The following is a 19,549-nucleotide window of genomic DNA, read 5'->3' on the forward strand; positions in this document are numbered from 1 at the left end:
ATCTTATTAATAGAACCACCCTTAGCAGTCCAATATTAGCAAGCACATTAGTAATCTGGAAGTTCTAAGGAGGGTGCCAATATTTTGAAACAATAATTAAAAAATCAGCAATCCATGAGTTAACATATGCTTTAAAACCCTAATCATTATTTCCTTTTCCTGTTTCTACATGATTACAAAGAAAGAATCTGTTTTCCTCCAATTTAGGGAATGTAAATTAAAGTACACAGAACAGTTTAGGCTGTGGAAGTTTTTAATTTCTAATATTTAAACCAATTTTGATTAGCTGGCTTACAGGCTAAATCGGCAGTGAAATACTGGAAACATATAGTATCAGTGAATTGATACACAGCTACGTAAGTTCCCTTAAACTGTTTTTTTAAATGGGAGGAAAATATTGGGAGCTATATATTCTCCTCCTTCCTAATGGGCATTTGAAAAAAGAAGTTCAGTCCCTGTGCTCTAAGATGGCACTTCAGACTGTAGTGAATGTCACTGAACGTGCTGTAGCGTTTCGCAGGGGACTGGGGGATACCCACCACTGTAGCCCAGTCATCACTAGTGTATCGCCTTCCTCTCGATTCCCTATGAAGCTTTCTGTATTTGGATGATTGAGTTTAAGCAACTACTTACGGTTTCAAAGGATTTGGATAATGTTACACTGTAGGGTTGGAAATCTCTTTGAATACTATGTTGCAAAGGGACAAAGACATAGTTTCAATGCGTTTATTAGGCCCCTGCTGTAGAAGCGAGGAACAATAAACCATCTTTTTTAAGTTACGAGATCTTGGAACAGGCCGCTCCAATAAATCCTGGGTTTAAGAAGTGAGGTACGTGCTGCAGTGCTGAAGTTGTTTATTCATCTGGAGTGTATTAGGCTCTTGATTAATAAGAAGACATCTGCAATTTTACATAAGAAACAGAGCGGGCAGTTTGGCAGTTGTAAATGGAAATTGGGAGAGAAGAGCCAAACCTATACAAAGTTGTTGTCTAGTCCTTGTTGCCACTGACGTTGGTAATAATTATTATTATAGTGGTTAAAAATATACATCTTGATAAAGTGTTTCAATCTGAAGGGTTCAGCAGCCATTTTTACAAGGACCACACATCTTTAAGAACTGGTAGCTATTCACTCAGCTCTGTAAAATGAAAAGCCGTCTTTGTGTGCCTAATCTGAACTCACAGGTCTCACACTGATGTCTGACGAAAGTAATGCATTTGAAGTCGATGAATTGACACTGATATAAGACTTATGTAAGGTAACATCAAGAATTAGTCCATATCTCTCCAAAATGCGAGAGCAAAATCTTCAGTAGAGAAGTAGAATGCCTGTCAGCAACACATCTTTCATAGGAATAATCTTGCATCTTAAATTTATGAAGGCTTAAGACATCCAACAAGTAAATTGGGCAAAAACTTTGTAAAGCCTTAGAAAAGAAACTGCTGCATAACACATCAAGTGAGCGTGATGACTGAGAGCCTTCCTGAAAGCCAGTAAGGTTTTGGGGTTTTTGGTTTTTTTAAATGGAGCACTTCACTATGCAAGTACATAATTTGGTGGAGAAAATAGAACTGTTGTCAGCAGAGTTTCAGACAAATTTCGTTCCCAGTTAGAAATCGATTGGGAGAGCCAACAAACAAAGCGTTAGTGGGCTAATTTCAGAAGTCACATGCATTGTTAATAATCTCTAAAAGGGCAAATTCTGAACAATTGAACATCTCACTCCAAAAAAAATGTTGGTAATATGACTCAAATAGTAGATCAGCACTTCTTTCAGTAGAAAAGGGCAAGTTAATTCTTGCCAAAGTGATTGGGAGTACAGGAAATTTTCAATATTTAGTGTTGAAAACTTGACCAAAGCAATTTGATCCTCTTGGCACTGTGAGTTTAGTCAAAGTGTAGGGCAATGGTGAAAAGATGAGAGGAACCATAGAGACGCATCTGAGTGTTTTCCAGAGTCAGCTACAAAAGAGAACTTCAGTAAGTTCATAAAGTGGAGTGTACACAGGAATCATTCTGATCATTTTGCAAGCCATCTATCTCCCTTTCATGACTCCATAAATATTTGTGGCAACTCTTAATAAGGAAATGTAGGATTAGTGAAACAATGCATGTTGGTTAGCCTTCAAGGCAGTTACATCTGGAAGTGGGGACCCATGCCATATGATCAAGCAGCTCTTTACGGACCATCTGCAAGTACTTCTTGGACCTGCAACAGGGCTATTAAGTGCAGTTTAAGATGTTGCTCTAACTACACCTCAACACACTGAGACTTGACATCCGACTATGTAGTGAGCCACTATAGACCCTATTTTAGCTGAATTGTGGGAGGGGCACGGTTTGCCTGTTAGTGTCATCAAAAATGCTGTTCTAACGTCTGTATTTCCGTTATCATACTGCTGGGCAAGCTGAGAGACCACCTCCTTTAATGCAATAGTGCTACAGTTGTACCCTGCGAGATGCCTCTAGTCAGCCAGCCAGCTAACAGGGATGGAGCCGGGAGTAATGCGGTCCCCGTGAGGAGTTCTCACTTTTGGAATGCATCTGCAAGCTCTGGCTCAGTTAACCTTGCAGGCTTTTCTGGAAGAATGACTTGAGAAATATGGGTTTGTTTATTTTTGTTCTGGAATTAGTTAAAGACATAATTTACATCTCAGGGTCTTTGAGGAAATTTGTGGAAGAAGGGAAAGCTTTCTTTCTGGATGTGCCTTCATCTATTTTTATGTATATATAAAATACACATACACGTTATTTTTCATATATATGTTAGCTTTCCAAATGGTCACTTCAAAATGCATTTTGTATATGCAAGTTAGTGGTTAGATATTCATATTTGGTTAAAAAAACGTTTCATAGTTAATCAGAATAAAATAAAATCACAGTATGCTTTTGCTGAAAATACTTGTCTGTGGGAAGTTAAAAAAATTCCTGTGAAGCAAAGACTTTTTTAACATAACTTATCGAAGAGCAGGAACTGTCATGGTAGCATATAAATAGGGCAGATGGAGATAGCCCCTCAAGGCTATGGGACTTGAGTTAATAAACCTTGAAAAGTTACCATAATTTTCATTTTGTATTTTCCTCGTGAACCCAAGTAATATAGCTCATTCGTTTTAAATATTACCACTGGACTCCCAGGCAATAAGTTTGATTTTCTTAAACCCTACATCTAACCAGATCCAGACCAAGGCTAAAATACTGGTCCCATTAAAGTTAATAGCAAAATTCCATTGGCTTCAGCGGGACCAGGATTTTATTCTGAGATTATAGATTTTAGTATATTACAGTATTTTGGTAACGTAAGTCAAATGAAACAGCCTAGTGTTCAAAAGGTTGGCCAATTCTTTTTCTGCTAGTCCTCCTCTGTATCTGTTGGATATGTCTGCTAATATTTCATTGAGTTAAATGACTTGCTAGAAGTTTCCTCGGTGTGTTCAGTACATTACCAGTACATCAGGCCTGCCACACACAGAATGTTAGATTTTTGCGATTAAATACATGGGGAAAGGGAGGAACATAGTTGGACTTACGAAAATGGGTTATTTCTTCATGGAATATGAGTAGGAGCTTGTGATAAAGCTAAGTCAGGGTCACGGATTCTTTTTTCCTCGCATAAGATGATATGAGGTGATGCAAACCACCTCTTCAGTGGAACACAGTTTTTAGCTTGTGAAGAAAGTCGGCAAAATAAAATATTTCAGAGGCAGTAATTTTGTATCAAATAGTGACAGAGATCTGGAAGTTTTCTGTGGAAATAAAGTGGTCCAATGTGGGGATGGTAAGACTGAGCTAAAGGAGCCGACTTTAGAGCCAAGGAACAAAAGCCAAGTATTGATGTAGAAAATTCAGGGAGAGTACAGCCTTTCTTCAGCCATCCCACTCTCTAAGTAGCAGACACAGTATTGTACCACTGCATTCTAAAATCCAAGCTCATGACTGAATAAAACCGAGAAAACAGATCCTGCTGTAATAAAAACACATGTAAAATTCCTGGAAATGTTTCCTGTTACAGGCTGCCTGGTTAGTATAGGCTGCCTGCACATTGGTACAAAGTCAGCAATTGTTTGCTCTGATGTTGTTCATATTCCTTTTTGCTATGAAGATGAAGATCAGACCGGAAGGTTATCGGTCTTCTTTGCAGCCATGTTAGGATCAGAAGGAATAAAAAACCTAATTGTCTTGATTGCATTTCAGATTGTTTTGATTGGGTTTATGCCCATGAGATAAAAAGCCACAAAATAGGCTTTTTTTCTGCCATGGTAAAAGCCAGGGAAGAGCTTTTGCTTTGGAGTTGATACAGAGTGGTCCAAAAAATGTCCTGCGAGCCAGATCCAGTCCACAGCATGATTCTGCCTGGATTACCGATTTTTTGAAGTGACCCTCTGTTGGGACTGTAACTCGGCAGGAACAGCTGTTACTGGCTCCTCCTGATGGTCAGGATGCTCCTAGTGCACCCTTCACGCCCCAGCTCTTTGCTCCTCAAGCTGCCACTGTGTCTGTGTTGGAGATGAGGGCTCCTGTCCCATGACTCTCGAGCCTGGCCCAAGGAGATGACCCCAGATCGGCATCTGGCCTAGAGCAATTAAGTGGTTGGACCAAGTGGGTAATAACTTATTCCAAGATGAGTATTTGCTTTTTTCCACAAGGGAGTCTTCCATTATATCTCCTTTTTTTCTCTGTCTTTACGTGGGATGTGAGATATCACAGGAGTTAGAGGTTGCAGTTCCATTAAGTGACTGGAGACATTACAATATATGATACATTCATTTGGTCTGCTATAAACTGTGCTTGCTTACAGGAGGTCTGCAGTATATTTGCAGGCATGTAACAAGTCTCCAGTAGACATGTTTTAGAGGAGTGAAACATACAAGACTGAGGAAAACGGGGGGAGGCATTTAGATGATATGCCTTGAGACACTGCCTTCTTAATGGGCATGAAATAAAGAAGCAGGAAGTGTTCGGGGATGTGGAGAGACACATTTTCAGGCTAGGACAGGCTACGCGTCAGGAGTGTTATTGACCAACATCGTAATGTTCCTTCCCCAGCAAGAAGGGCCCTAGTTCTACATCCCCATGATGAATTTCCAGCTTATTTGAACAGTTTGCTTATTTATCTTGGACAGAGACCATACTGCAGTCATCTGGGCTAGACTACTGTAATGTGCTCCTAATTGTTTCCCTTGAAATTGATCCGGAGCCTCTTTGGGGTGGAAAGCGGATATATTAAAAAATAGAGCCCCATCCGTGTAGCTGTTCAAATTTTAATCCCCCAGTTCTTGGGCAGCAGTCTTGCACTCCATGTCCCTGTCTGGCAGTTGCTCACAGTTGGACATAGTCGGCTTTCTCTCCCTGGGCTGAGTCAGGCGCAGGCCGAAGGCAAGTCTTTCTTGTCCTCGGTTGTGGAACTCACTGCCAGAGCCCCTTGCTGGCTGCCTTTAAGGCAAGCTGCAAGCCCTGTTTATTTCAGTTGGCCTATCCATGACTGTTTTATGGGCTCCCTACCTTTGTTTTTGCATCTGCTACCCTTTTGTTTTTCTCTTTCCTCTAACTAGTCAGGAATTGAATCTTTTGGGGCTGGCAGGTCCCTTTTGAATTCTGTGTGTATAGCATATTGTAACATGCTATTAGATTTTGCTTTCTACTTTTACTGTTTTGCATTTGGCTCTTTATGCTACTTGGCTTGCAGTTGGTGCTTTAGAAAAGATCAAATAAATATATAATTGTGTCAAGTCTTATTTTGTCTAAGAGGGTTAAATCCAGTATCCAAATATAGAAGAGTGTGTTTATGGGGAAACTTAGTACTGAGAGAATTAGAAAGAAAGCTCCAATTAGAAAGAAAGCTGATTCCATGCCGTTTGCAATGCCATGTTTTCTTTAAGAGAAAACTTCCACTGTAATTAGCAAGAAAGTGCAGCCTACCGGCCAGTGCCTTACCTAACACACAGCCTGCTATTCAGTCTTAGAAATAGATCGTGCTTTTATATGCTCCTCTGGAGACTGATGATACTGTGAAGTCCAGTATCAGCAAAACAGAAGTCTAAACACAGGCAGAGTCAGGATATCTTGTACAATAGATGATAAATAGTGATTTGGTTCACTGGCCACTTCAGGAGGAAGCGTGTAAATGTAATCGTGAAATACAATGGTCTGAGCTTCTACCATCAAATACTAGAAATAAAGTGTCTTATTTTCCATCCCGCATCAAATGATTTAACTGTTACATACATACCCAAACACGTGTAGATGATGTTGTTATTTGTGTTATACTGGCTGCCAAGGGATCAACAGAAGTTTAGGTCTTTGTTCTAGAAACTGCATAGGAATCAGAAAAAGACGTGCTTTACCTCACATTGAGGTAAGTCTGATAACATCAACCAGGGGAATGAAGCAAACAACTAGGAGGAAGAGGAGGTAGCAGCCAAGTGCTGTACAAAAAGCAAGGATCTTAGTTCAAACATTGTCAACTGAAAATGGTTTATGGGCACTAAAACAAGGGTAAGGTCATGCCACTTTGCTGAGCATTGGGAATCCAGGAAGTTACATATCATCCATCTAAGGAAGTTCCAGCTGTAAAACACTATCAAAACTCAAGATGTTTAGGGCAGCTTGGTCCTGCAAAACAGTAAAATTATTCATCACCTGACTAATCCACATTAATCAGTACAGCCTAGTAGCAAAATTATTAATCATCAGCTTGATGAACTGAGCAATCTTGCAAAGAAATGAGCCTACTTGGAATTTTAAAAGTTATAAAAGATAGTGTAAAACAAAATGACTGGAAAAGATGCAAAATCTCCTTAAAACCAACATTATCTCTCATCTCACTGTTTCTATTTCATCCATCTCCAACAAGACCAAAAACTTGCATGCAGGCTGGTATTCGCAAAGCAAAGTATTCGTTCTCTGTGCGTGAGAAAAATTAATCTCTCCTTCGCACATACAAACACAGAGAGAAAAATAAAGCTAGAGGTAGATGTGTGAGAGGGGAAAGGAGAGTGAGTATTTGTTTCTTAATTGTGAGGATTGTTGTTAGGCTTTTAAGAGTAAAACATGTAAATGAGTAAAGAAACAGCATGTAACATTCCATCCAGAAATTTAAATGCGAATAAAACATGTAAGATACATTGGAAGATGGGGTAAGAGTCTTTGAGGCCTCAAGAAGCCTCAGGTGATTCAAGGGAATAACCTGGTGTGTGTAGCACTGAAGTGAGGAAAAATAAGGCAAAGGGTAGTAAACAAAGCTCGACCAGTATATTTCAGTACTGGAAGTAATAAATAATAATTGCCAGTGGCAGCTGAGTGTTTCACTGACAAGAACAAGATGACAATAACTAACTTGTCCCAGATGAAGAACAAAATCTATTTTTTGTAGCTACATGGATGTCTAATTGAAAACATGTGAACATCAACAATTACAGGATGCAGAGAAGGGTCTTTCTGGTAGCCCTAATGATATTTCCACTCCCTCAAAATGTACACTGTCTTTACATTCCCTTCAAGGAGTGGCACAATGCTCTGCTGTCCTCAGACACTTGTGCCTTTTGTGGCTCTCCAGGGCGGAAACGTTCAGAACCTGAGGAAAAGGTGGCAGTGGTTCTGCCGAGGAAGGACCACTGCTTTCTAGAGCAGGTTGATGACACAGGCTATTGAGTCCTTACAGAGAATTGTTTGTCTTCTGGTTTTAGATGGCTTTAATTCTTCCAAATTGCTCCTTGAATAATAGGAAAAAGGCAATTTGAATTTCAGTGACAGATTGGACATAACAGGTTGCAACTATTAGGTCTAATTTTACCATACTGAGAAATAAAATTGCCTAAACATAAACATCGATCACTGATGCAGTAAATTAATTTGTACAGAAAAAGTAGTTTAACTGCAGTGCACATTAAACATAGAAAATTTTCAAAATTACAGCTCTCTGAATTAATTTGTACCCTTGTTTACTTGTTAAAAGCAAAGCATAACTTTTTTTCTTTTTCTTCCTCCTCTTTGTGAAAAGCGAGGATAGTCATTGATTGTCCAAAAAAGATAGATAGTACTCTGCAGCTGTGGATGTAACTTTTTGTTTGTTTCTGAACAGGTTAATAGAATTACTAAAGACCTCTTTGGAATATTGTTTCATTCTAGCAAGCAAATTCAGCATTTCAGTGGGCTTGAATTATGTTTTGTTAAGAATTGGTGGTGTGAAGTAATTAGAAAATTTTACGATTTGGTTCAGCAATGAGTTTATGTTCAAGTGTGTTCTCAGGCTTATTTAAACTGTTGAAATCTTTCATAAAAAATGTCATATGTGTCTTCTTCCTTCTACTGCCATCTCTTTTCAAAAAATGTGTACATACTACTATCCCACATTTTAATATGGTATCTAGAGACTTAACATAGATACTGGCCAACTTTTCTTCATTCTGGCAATTGCTATTTATAATATGCTTATTGTTTTATAAATGAAAAAGAACATGCCTTTCTTATTTTAAGCCATGGCTATAATGTTACTGATCATATGCAATCACAAGTGTGTATATAAGCTTTATAAAGGTTGCCTAAGTCACAGTGGACCAGGATCTGCCAATGTGGCTTATTTTGATGGTATCTGGTGTCTACTGTTTTCAAGGACAGTAGTTCGATTCAAACACAATTCTGATAAGTGGCAGGTTTTCATGTCTTTAATGCCCTGACAAGGGCATCACTCTCAAGAGAGGGAGGTGAAACCATTTGGATGAGAATTTCTTCCCCTCTCCTTTGTGCTGACACACCAAGATAATGGACAATTAATAGTGAACCTTCTCTGCAGGGAAAGGGTAGGGTTATCACTAATATGAAAGTGCTCATGAAGTGTTTGGACACAAAAGGGAGGAAAAAAAAAACATTAAAAAAGTAGAAAGCAGGACCAGCACAAAGCTTAATGTTCAGTTTCATGTTTTTTCGGCTGAAATTATGGTGAATGATTTTTCAGTAGCAGCAGCTGTAACTTTCTAGACCTGGTTCACTGCTCATGACATCAGGCAAAGGACAAGAGGAGTCTTGCCATTTGTATCTTTTTTTCTGGTGAGAAAGCTGGCTTGTGTATTTTCCTGGAGATACCAGTTAGCAGGGCTGACTGCTCTTAGTTACTAATCATGTCATGCTGTAAAGTTTACCCTGGTAGGATATGGAAGACAGGTCCAAATAAACTGCTTCTTCATCTTATCTTCTGATCCAAGAACAGGCTTGCAGGATGCTCTTCAGGCTCACCTTCAGTCTCATTGCTTCCATTTAGACCGTATGTGGGATTGCTTTCCTTTTCTGGCCCTCAGCGCGTGCACTTCCCCTTGCTCTAGGGAAGACTGTTTTACAAATCATGAGTCTGTGCAGCCCTTGGTTTTTGCTTTGCTGTGCGATCCCAGCAACACTCAGATGCTCCCAGAACAGTCCGCCGCCCCTGAGGTCACTTGGAGAAGGAGTTGCTGGAGGTCAGCAGAGCACTGCTCACACTTAGAAGTCAACAGGCAGACTGCCTTGGGGATTATTACAGTGGCTGTACCTGTGCACCATGTTTAGCAACTGATGATGTGATTGTGTGCCTCTGTTGTCCAAGTAAACAGAGAAAAGATGTACAATGTTTCCTGAAGTTAGACAAACCAAAGATTAGTCTGAACTGAGAGTGGAACAGGTTAACTGATCTTTCTCTACCCTAAGCTTTCATTTGTCCCTAGCAGCACTGAGCTGTCAATACAGTGTACAGCTACTGATAAGTATGGGTTCTCCTCAGCCTGAAGAGATCTGTCTGATAAGATAAGATGGCCTTAAAAAAGAGCGAGAGAGAGAAAGTACGTTAACTGCTTTGACTGCAAAATACCCCCTGGTAGCTAGAGATAAGACACCTTGAGCTGCTCAGAAGACCTTAGACAGGATGTAAATGAAGCCAATAAAAAAAAAAGAATCATTTCAAATCCAGCTGCTATTCTGCTCTACTCTTATTTCCAGCCCTGACAGCAGAAGGCTTAATTTACTGTATTTTGCACCGGGCTTCCATTCTACACTGAGGAAGCTACAAAGGGTTGTTTTAGATACAGGCTTTAAGAAAGCAGAGATCTCTTTACTTCTGGAGAGGCCTCTATTTCAGACAGTTAATCATGAGTTTCAGCAGGCTTTGGTGAATGGAAATTACACAGAAGAGAAGGAAAATGCTGCCTTTTGCAAAGAATTTCCCCATCTTTTTTATAATTAAATCACCCAAATAAACCTGCATTAACATGAAAGGGTTGAATGAAGCATATATATATATATATTTTAAATGCAGCTCTTACCTTGCAAAATTCCACACAGAGTGACTGGTGTTTGCAAGATAGGAAGACGGTAGGTGTGACAGTTTACATGTGACAGCTTCATAGTAGGATTTAGTCTTCTGACCATTCTGAACTGGGAAATTCATTAGGTTCTGCTTACAGGCTGGACCGCCTGTAAGTTAGTGAATGCCACACACACCTACCAACCTCTGCCTTTCCCATGGCGTAGACATCCACATGTGTTCCCATTCAAGTGACCTGGGGAAAATGATGGTCAGAGTGAAAGGGGTGTATTGTCTTGAATGACATTTTGACTACAGTGAAAATGTTCCTGAGACATGCTGCCCCCAGCGTGACTGTGCTGCACTAGTGTGGGTGTAAGCATTTGTCTGCATTCTGAGCACTGACTTAGTTTAAAAAGCAAGGTTACCTTTGCTCGGGGACATCACTTTTAACAGCTGTGCAGCCAAATCTAAAAAAAGGGAGCCTAAAATGGGATGTTGATGGAGTATAAGAAGCTAAATAGGACTGGTTATCCAGAACCTACCTCTGGGTTCACCCCAATTTGGTAGACACATCTTTTTTTCATGAAAAGTTTCCCAGATACCTGTGGTTTGGCAGTCTATGGAAACCACCCTGGTGTAAGCATCTGGGTACCCATCACTTTTGATCAGCCTGTTGCATGGAGAGCGTCATACTAAGCCCAGGACACGGTGAGCACTTTCAGAAGTGCTGCGTTCCTGTTTTCCCTATATAGGGGCCAGGTAGGTAGAGTACAAAAAGGCATGAGGTTTTGATTCAGTTCCCTCAGCATCCTGAGGGGATTCAAAGCCACGTTTCCTGCCTCTGAGCAGAGGGTCTTTAGTTGTGCAGAGGTCTTTTCCTTTGGAAGCTGGGCTTGCTGGAGCAAAGAGTACCCTATTCATAGGGCTGGTAGGAGCACATTTGAGAAGGAACTGTTAACCTACTGAGAAGGACACTCATTTAGTCCAGGGGTTCTTGCAGTCTGGAACTTGTGCTTAGGTTCATTTTTGGTTTTATCCAGTGCCTCTTTAACGTATAAAGAGCCCAGTACTCCACTCTCCCAGCTGAGTGCGCAAGCTGCAAGGTTGCAGTCCTTTTCCTGGACCCCCCCAGGGCCCCATGAATCCTGCTTTCTTTGCTTCTTAGGCTCCTGGAGACACCTAAGTCCCTTTGCAAATCTGGGTCCAGGAGTTTTCACCTGTGTAAATAAGACCGCCACCACATCTCTGTCATTCTAAGGAATAAGCAGTTCTGTGTTTATTTACTGTATTTAATTCTAGCACACTGTAAAATAACACTGATATGTTTTTGAAAGCATTAACTGCCTGCATTGCTTTCGCTTGATCTTCATTTCCTTTTACTTTCCATTTCCTATAAAAGATTTTGCGATCTTTGCCTGGGTTTCTTTCAGATGCAATTATTTACTCGCTTCTTTCTCCCCATCTTATATTCCTTTCTTTTGATTCTCCACACATTGCTTTCCTTCTTTTCTTTGTCCTAGTTTAGACCCCTCCAAAGTGTGTCTTGCTGTTGCTGTTCTGGTCTAGAGGCAATGAAGCAATGAATTGGAGTGGTTGAAATGTAGGCACAGGTGGGAGGGCCAGGTATATGTGATTAAAAAAAAAGAGGGAAGGCGGCTGAGTGTGAGGTACACCCACAGCAATCCCTGCAGACCTTCATGATTAAACTCTAGCTTAACTGAAAGAAGGGCGATACTCTAATAAGGACCCAGAGTGGTGGTTGACATCTCAGGGGTTTCTGCCTGCAAATCCTGCCCAGGGGCTCCATCTTTTGTCTGAGCCTCCAGCTAGGGAGGTTTTGACAGCCTGCCCTTCTCCCTGTGGGGTCTTGGGGCTGTGTGGGAATGGGGGCTTGCAAGGCAGCTGTGAAGCAGGGTCTCCTTGAGCTCTCGGGGTCTGAGCCTCTGGACTGTTTGATTTTGGGAAGGAAAGAGAAAGAATGACGCTTCTCTGACTTCAAACGTACTCCTTAATATTGTGACCTGTGAAAGAAAGAAGCAGTCAACTCATTTTAATACCTGTATGCCACTGGAAAGTTACCTTTATGACTGGGACTGTGTTATAGGGGCTGCTGTCTCTGAGGCTTCTGTACATTTCAGCAGCTTTCAAAAGGAGCTGCAGCACGGGAAACCAGAGGGTTTCTGGTCGTATTCATGGTGACGACTGGGGAGAGCACGACCTAGTGAAAGCAGAATGCAGAGGAAAGTATTGGAGTCCAGTGAGGAACCTGAACTGTTGTCCCCTAGTCATTTGCTGTTCTTAATAAGCAGTACAAATACTGTTATCATCACAACAAATTATAATGATTATTTTCTAGCAAAGACCTGATTGACTGAATCACTACTTCTAGTACATGAAGTCGCTAATATACAGGTTCTTAGGAGATCATTATTATGTGCAAGGTTGCTAGAGTATTTGAACGGGTTTTTTGCTCTCCCATCATCTTGATTCTAAATGTAATTATTCTCAGGGTGATTTTTTCTGACCCTAACTTCAGATGGAACAAGCCTGGTGGTCTCTGACTCATACCGTACAAACAAACAAAAACAACTGCTAAAAGAAACAGCAACTTAACAGGGGAAGAAATACAGCGTAAATGTGTTTGTCACATTTAAGCAGTGGACAAATGAGCTAATTTGAATCGCTTAGTGCTTGTATAGTCACAACTAAACAACCCCTGTAAATTAATTGTGTGACATGCGATTCCCAATTATGTAAAGCAGTATAATAAGCTTTGAGGATGGTGACTGTCATTAGTTATATGTACAGGACTGTGGAAAATTACTTATTCTTTCTCTTTGCCTAGAGAGGCACAAAATACTGGCTTCCTCAAACAAGCAGAGGGTAGCTCTGTTTTCTTCTAGTTGCAAATTGGTTTTTGTGTATGATTTGAAAGGTGGAGCAGAGTGTGAACTGCTTACATTTTCTTTAATTTGCCTGTAGAAGACGGAATTCATTGGGCTCCGTCTGTTCAAATGAACTTTAAGCAACAATCAAGGAAAACATTTATGCTCCTCTCTACATATGTAATAGTAATATGTCTTCTGAAGAAGACATAATGGAACTGGAGGCTTAGGTTACCTTAGGAGAGCAATACAGGAATGTTAACTACTTATGTAGGCATTAAAGGCATTTTATAAAAGCAAGCAGGTTTTTCCTGCAAGGTATTAAAGTGCCTTATTTGTTGTTTCTAAGAGCTGCCATTCTTCTGGTTATGAAATTTAAAATGGGGAGACCTCCCTACCAGCTGTCTCAGTTCTGCTGGTCAGGAACCCCTGTATGTTTCTCCCCCAGTAATCTAACTGCTAATGCATTTAATTGGTGCTCCCAAAGCAGTTTTGAAATATTGATAGATTTTAAAAACATCTGTAAATTATAAATAATTTTTAAAGTTCACATTTCTCTTTTGAATGCCCATTACAGAGTATTAGTTTTCAAGCCATTTAATAAGTTATGAGACAAATGAGTGAGTTTAATGTGGGGTCACTGATGTGCAAAAAATGTGACGGTTTTATTAAAGTTGCAGCTTTTCCAGAACTGTATACATTTCTATTGAAAGTAAACAGAGAATATTATATAATAATGTATATTTTATTTAAAGTTACTTTAGACACTAGCACTATCTGCTAATTCTGTTGAAAACTTCAAAACTGTAGTTTGTTTCAGTGACATGTTAGGCCATCACTGAAGTCATGTTAATGCTTAAACGCTATCCTTTGATCTTCTAGTTACTTAGATCTATTAATCACACAGCACAATATTGTTTTATTTCAGCAATATCTAACCTCTTCGTTTACTATTTATTCACACCTGCATATTCCCCTAAGATTCCCTATCTCATTTTCAAGGTAGCCCTGCAGACAATTAGTGGTGGTAATAATATAAAATATGTCTGGCACTAAAACCTGAAATGGCCATTACAAGTAAACTATATGATATATAATAACCACTGCACTCAATTACCTGCACAAAAATGCAAGGATTTAAAACTGTGGAACTCTATCATACATCCAGTTAACTGACCTACGTACCTGCTATTTAGTCCTTTCTTTCTTACAATGCCAGTTCTATCTTGTAGCACGCTGTCTGGTAAACTAGCAAAGCTGTACATTTGTATGTGTTGTCCATCCCTTTCAATAGGTGTATATGAGCACATATATGTGTATGCAGTGTAATATGAACAGGTCTTTGGCTGGTGGTGGGACAACAAATAATAACTACATGACAATTCAATACATATGTGTACATTCATAATCCATATGCCTGTGGCAGTACTGTTAGATGTGTTTTATGTGCTGCTGCCTGGTATGCTTGATTTGTCATTTTTAGTATCTATTCCCATCCTGTGTAACCCGTTGTTATAAATTTTGTACCTGTTAGGAAACCTTGCTATTTAGTACTTCAGATGGGGTCCTGACGGATAGTTGTGTGGCCAGTCTGCTGTTACCATTAAGGGGGCAAAGTAGCGAGAACATTATCAGCAGGACCCAGAGCCGGGGTGTGTCTGTCCAGCTAAACTGCTGGGCTTTTTCTTTGGTCGGGTCCAGCAGCTTAAGCATTTTGCCAGCTCTGTTTCAGAGGGAGAAAGGATTTTTCCTGCAGGGATGGCTCAGACCTGGGAGATAGGGGTTCTGTTTCCTCCTTTGCACAGATTACATTTGTAACCTGAGGCAAACCGCTCCAGCTTGTCTGTGTCCCAGTTACTTGAGCAGCAAAATGGGGAAAATGGAAAACTGCTGCTTACAGGATATTGAAAATATTATTTTGTTCATATTTGTAAACTCTGGTCTATCAGAGGAACCCTATATATTATGGCACATAAAGGTTTGCTGACATTTGCTTTAGGAATGTGGCCATTTGTCTAGTGGCAGCAAAAACATGTTTAAATCATACAGAAAAATAAGGCATGATAAAGCAAGTGCCCTGAAGTGTATTCCAGCCAAAGCATGCGTATGTCATATACCTTCCTGGTGACTAAGTAACGTTTTTCTGAAGTAGTACTGTTAATTCAGTCAGCAGCACTAGGGATAAGATCACTTTTAAGACCTCACGACTACTGGGATTGGCACATGAGTGGCTGGCTGCTAACTCCACAGAGGTGCTTTTGTGCTCTGATGCTTCCCCCTTCCTCCCTCCCCTTTCGTGGGATAACTCCTTCTGGTATTACTTCACTTTTCTGTTAGTGAGCACTTTCCCCCATAAATATGACTGAACAGGTGTTATTCTGCTACTAACTGAGTTTCCAGCTGTCCTCCTCCAACACAGACCAGGCAAAATCTGTTGTTTCATCCTATTAGGCAGACTAGAGAACTATCAAGCCTGAGATGGAGGTCTTCCTCGCAGGATACGGTAGTTTTGTTGCCAGAAGATGGTCAGGAAGGCCTGGCTGGCTAACAAAGACAGTCCTTCAGCTGCTGGGTGTAGTTCCAGTTTTGCATCCCCTTTGGCAGCAGCACAGAGACTGCTGCAGTGTGGCCAGCCAGCAAAATTAGGAAATAAGGACCTCTTTTATTTACTCAGGCTGCTGAATCATGGGCATTCCTGTCTGCTTGGAGAAAAGTCAGGCAGCTCTACTTTCCACTGGAAGTCTCAGGAGTGCTTGGTACTTTCATCTCAGAGTGTTCACACACTTGTTTTAATGTGCTTTATGGAAATGGTGAAACTCAGCAAGTACAGTTGGTGTAGAAAAACATCTGCACTAACTATTCACACACATTTGCATCTTTAAATAGACTTTTAGGCCTTGTAGCTGATTTCCAGCAAAGTTTTTTGGTTGTGAGTGCTAGAGCTTTCTTAGAGTCAGCGAGTGTGAAGTGACTGGTTCCAAAAATTAAAAATTTACATGGACATGTTAAGTGCATCACATTGAAACTCAGAATACTTGCCATAACACAAAAAAGGCATTTACAGTAAGTAGCACTTAGTGAGTGCCGAAGGAAAAAAAAAAGAGTTGATACAGAAAATGTATTTTAAAACTCCATAAACACACTGTCGAATACCTTGAGCCCTATTCTGCCTCAGATAGATGTGTACCACTCCTGGGGACTTGTGTGTGTGCGTGCATCTGAATTTGGTCCACAGTATTTTAAAACAGCTTGTTATACCATTAAAAATCAGTATTTGTAATGTTGACATAGCTCGGTGTGTAGGTGTCTGCAGATTTATGTACATGTGGCTGTATGCAGAGTAGCAGCAAACTCTTTGTATTTTCTATGAGAGTGATCGGCAAAAAGGCGTTTGAAGCCCTGTACTCCGACAGCAGGTCAAACTTGACCCCCAACACAGAGCCGGCTCTGTGGTAAGTGCCTCTGGGAAAGCGGGAGCGGAGTCCACATCCCAAGCCTGCTGGTTAGCTGCGGGGGCCTTCCGTTTAGCTCCTCCGTCACAGCTTTGAGTGCCCAGGTCTGCTTGCCTAGCACCTGTGCACATGGAGTAGCCTCAGCGTGGGGTAGCAAGCCACAGATCACTGCCATTTTGAAGGAGGTGCTCTTAATGTTTGCACGTTAATTTTATGGGGCAGCATCTTTGTGAGGAAGGGTGGGGAGACGGCAGGACAGGCAGTGCCATCCCTCCTGTCCTGCTGTAGCAGTAGTTACCCTTAGTCCGGGTTTCCTTCTTGATCGTGGTCCCCAGATCCATTCCTAGACAGCCCATAAGCTCACCGGGCGTTAGTCCATTGCACACAACGTTCCCAGTGTTCAGGTTGGAGTCTGCACAGCAAAAGTCACTGCAGCGGAACGTTTCCCTTGTCACAGAAGGAAGGTCTCAAAAGCCATTCTGCGGGTCGCTGGCGGCCAACAGGCCCAGCTTTGGGAACCCTTTGTGTGAGCGCAGCCCAGGGGCCCTCCTTCCGGAGTGCGGTGGCCAGCCACCGGTGCCCCTTCCACGCCGGCTCTCCCTGTCCCGCCGCGCCGGGGAAACGTGTTGGCTGCATTGTTAGGCTCGTACTCAGGAAAATCCTGTTGTCCTCTGCCGTGTGCAGTGCGGAATTCCCCCTGCTTTGCTAGTTCTTCTGTAGCTCTGAGAGATTGAGAGATTTTCACATTTCAAGTTAAAAGGACGCAAATCAGACTTGTAAGTGGTTTGCTTTTCTCCTTTTTGCACAGAGAATTACTCTGTAGAATTATTATGGGCTCAGATTAAAAAACCCAACAGCCAAGCGACACACACAAACATTTATATTTGCCAGTTGGAAAGTAAGAACCGGCTCTGTGCTTAGTTACACTATTCCCCCTCCGCTTTCCTTATCTTGTATAAAAGCTGAGGAGAGACCCCCAAGCAAACAAGGAGAACTGGATGGGGGAAAGGGACTGCTGTTGCTTATACCGTGGTCACTCTCACCGCTTGATCCCGACCCTGCTACCAGCCCGACAGCCTGCTGAGATCCACGAGCCAGGGGGAACAGTTGTATAGTAGGTAAAACCAGGCAGGCAGTGGCCACAAAAAGGAAGTGATTTACTACTGTTGTCAGTGATGGTACACTATTTATAACACTTACTGTATATTCCTCTAAACATTTATACAATAATATATCATTTCTGCATAGGATATACATTTTAATAGTAAATTTGATTACAAAATATGTTGCCTAGGCAGTCACAGACTATTTTTCTTCACTCGGTTGCGTGACATAAATTCCTGTTTATTTGCCAGCAGTGGTCATATGTCAGAAATATATTTGATTTTTAAAGGACAAAAGGTTTTTCCACTTAAAACACCTGGCTGAAAATGTTCATTTAAAATATAATTTTAAAATGTAGCAAAAATTAACATCTTTTTCTCTGAATAGTTGTTCCACTGTTTTGATCATTTCCAGTTGTAGAGTCAAACCCAGCAATTTGAAAGGGCAGTACACAGATTTACATGAAAAGTCTCCTGTGAATATTGCAGTCATTAATGTACCAACTTAAAAACTCACCTGGCTGGAATTATTTAGTATGTATGACAATGAGTAGCTTTGCTTCAGTTCATTGGGAAGCGTTTTAGCAGATGATAGTACTTTTGCTGGAAGGGAGGATCTTTATTTTTCCATTTTTATCTTCAGAAAACAAACACCTTTGTTTTCAGGTCAAATATATGGTACTTGGGCTAGGGTTTGGTTTTGTTATTTAAATACATACCATTAGTGCAGATTCGTACGTAGGTAAATACAGATATATATTGGGGGGGGGGGGGGGGGAGGTGTGTATAATTTGTGAAACTCTCCTCTTCAAGACATAAACAAGAGAATAAAACCCCGTGCAGTTTCCAACTTATCCTGAAAAGCATTGTGTCAATGGGCAGGCATCCAGCAATGGTGTTTGGTTGTTTTCTCAGAGTTAGATGGTTGCCATCTGGCATTGATAGTGAGATGGTGTTGTCATCAGTTTCTAGATGCAGGAAAGGAATGAATCCTCATCTGTTTCCTGTGGATAAGCAGGAGTTTGATAATCTAGTAAAATCTTGTTACCTTAAAGAAAGCAGACTTGGAGTTTGTTTACATAATATAGGCCAGCTGTAACTTTTATGTTAGTGTAGTAAATTTCTTGATAGAAGGCTGAAGATGTTAAGAAACATCTTGCTTTGCAAAAATACCTTGAGAAAGATATTTTTCAAGATGTTTATCTTGTTTTTTTCTGTACTATTACTGTAATCAGTTTTACTTTTAAAAGGAAAAAAAACCCAAGCATCACCCCTGGAAAGTAATAAAAGGATTATTTGATGTGGAGTGGTCTTTCAAACATTCTTTTAACATTTTTAGAGAAGTTTTAGGTTGAGATACGTGTGATCATTGTAGTGTTGTAGTCTACATATAAAACAAAAGGTGCAAAAATTGTAGAGCACATCTGTTGAAAAAAATAGTTACTGCTTGCCCTGTCCAGAGGTGAGGTAATATCATGGATAACTAATTCAGTTTATTATCTTGCTAGCATTCCTGTTTTGTCTCTTCCTTGTTAGTCGTAAATCTTTCAGCTTTTACCATAATTGTTTATCATTTTTCCTGTTTCCAGTTTTCTACAAGTCACTTTGTCTGTGATCACCTCAGAGTACAGGTTCTGCTGGGCTAAGGAAGTTCAGCTGGCTGAGGCCTTTGCAAAAAGGAAGAAATGGTGGGCAACCTCTTGAACTTAAAAAGGAAAAAAAATGCTGTTCACATCTGACCCTTTTGAAACTTTCTCATTTTCCTTAATCCTGGCTGTTGGTTTGTTAGTTTGTTTTGAACATTTGATGATCCAGCTGCCAGCTTTCAGTAACTGAAT

The 19,549-nt window shown here is 40.6% G+C and overlaps 1 protein-coding gene across 9 annotated transcripts in view; it reads left to right on the top strand.

Annotated features, from left to right (window-relative positions):
* Nucleotides 1-19,549, top strand: part of ZNF521 (zinc finger protein 521) — a 234,612-nt gene that overhangs the window by 74,397 nt on the left and 140,666 nt on the right. The gene's annotated exons all lie outside the window — the stretch shown is intronic.

Source organism: Gavia stellata, chromosome 3 (genome assembly GCF_030936135.1).
Source record: "Gavia stellata isolate bGavSte3 chromosome 3, bGavSte3.hap2, whole genome shotgun sequence".
Taxonomy (NCBI): domain Eukaryota; kingdom Metazoa; phylum Chordata; class Aves; order Gaviiformes; family Gaviidae; genus Gavia; species Gavia stellata.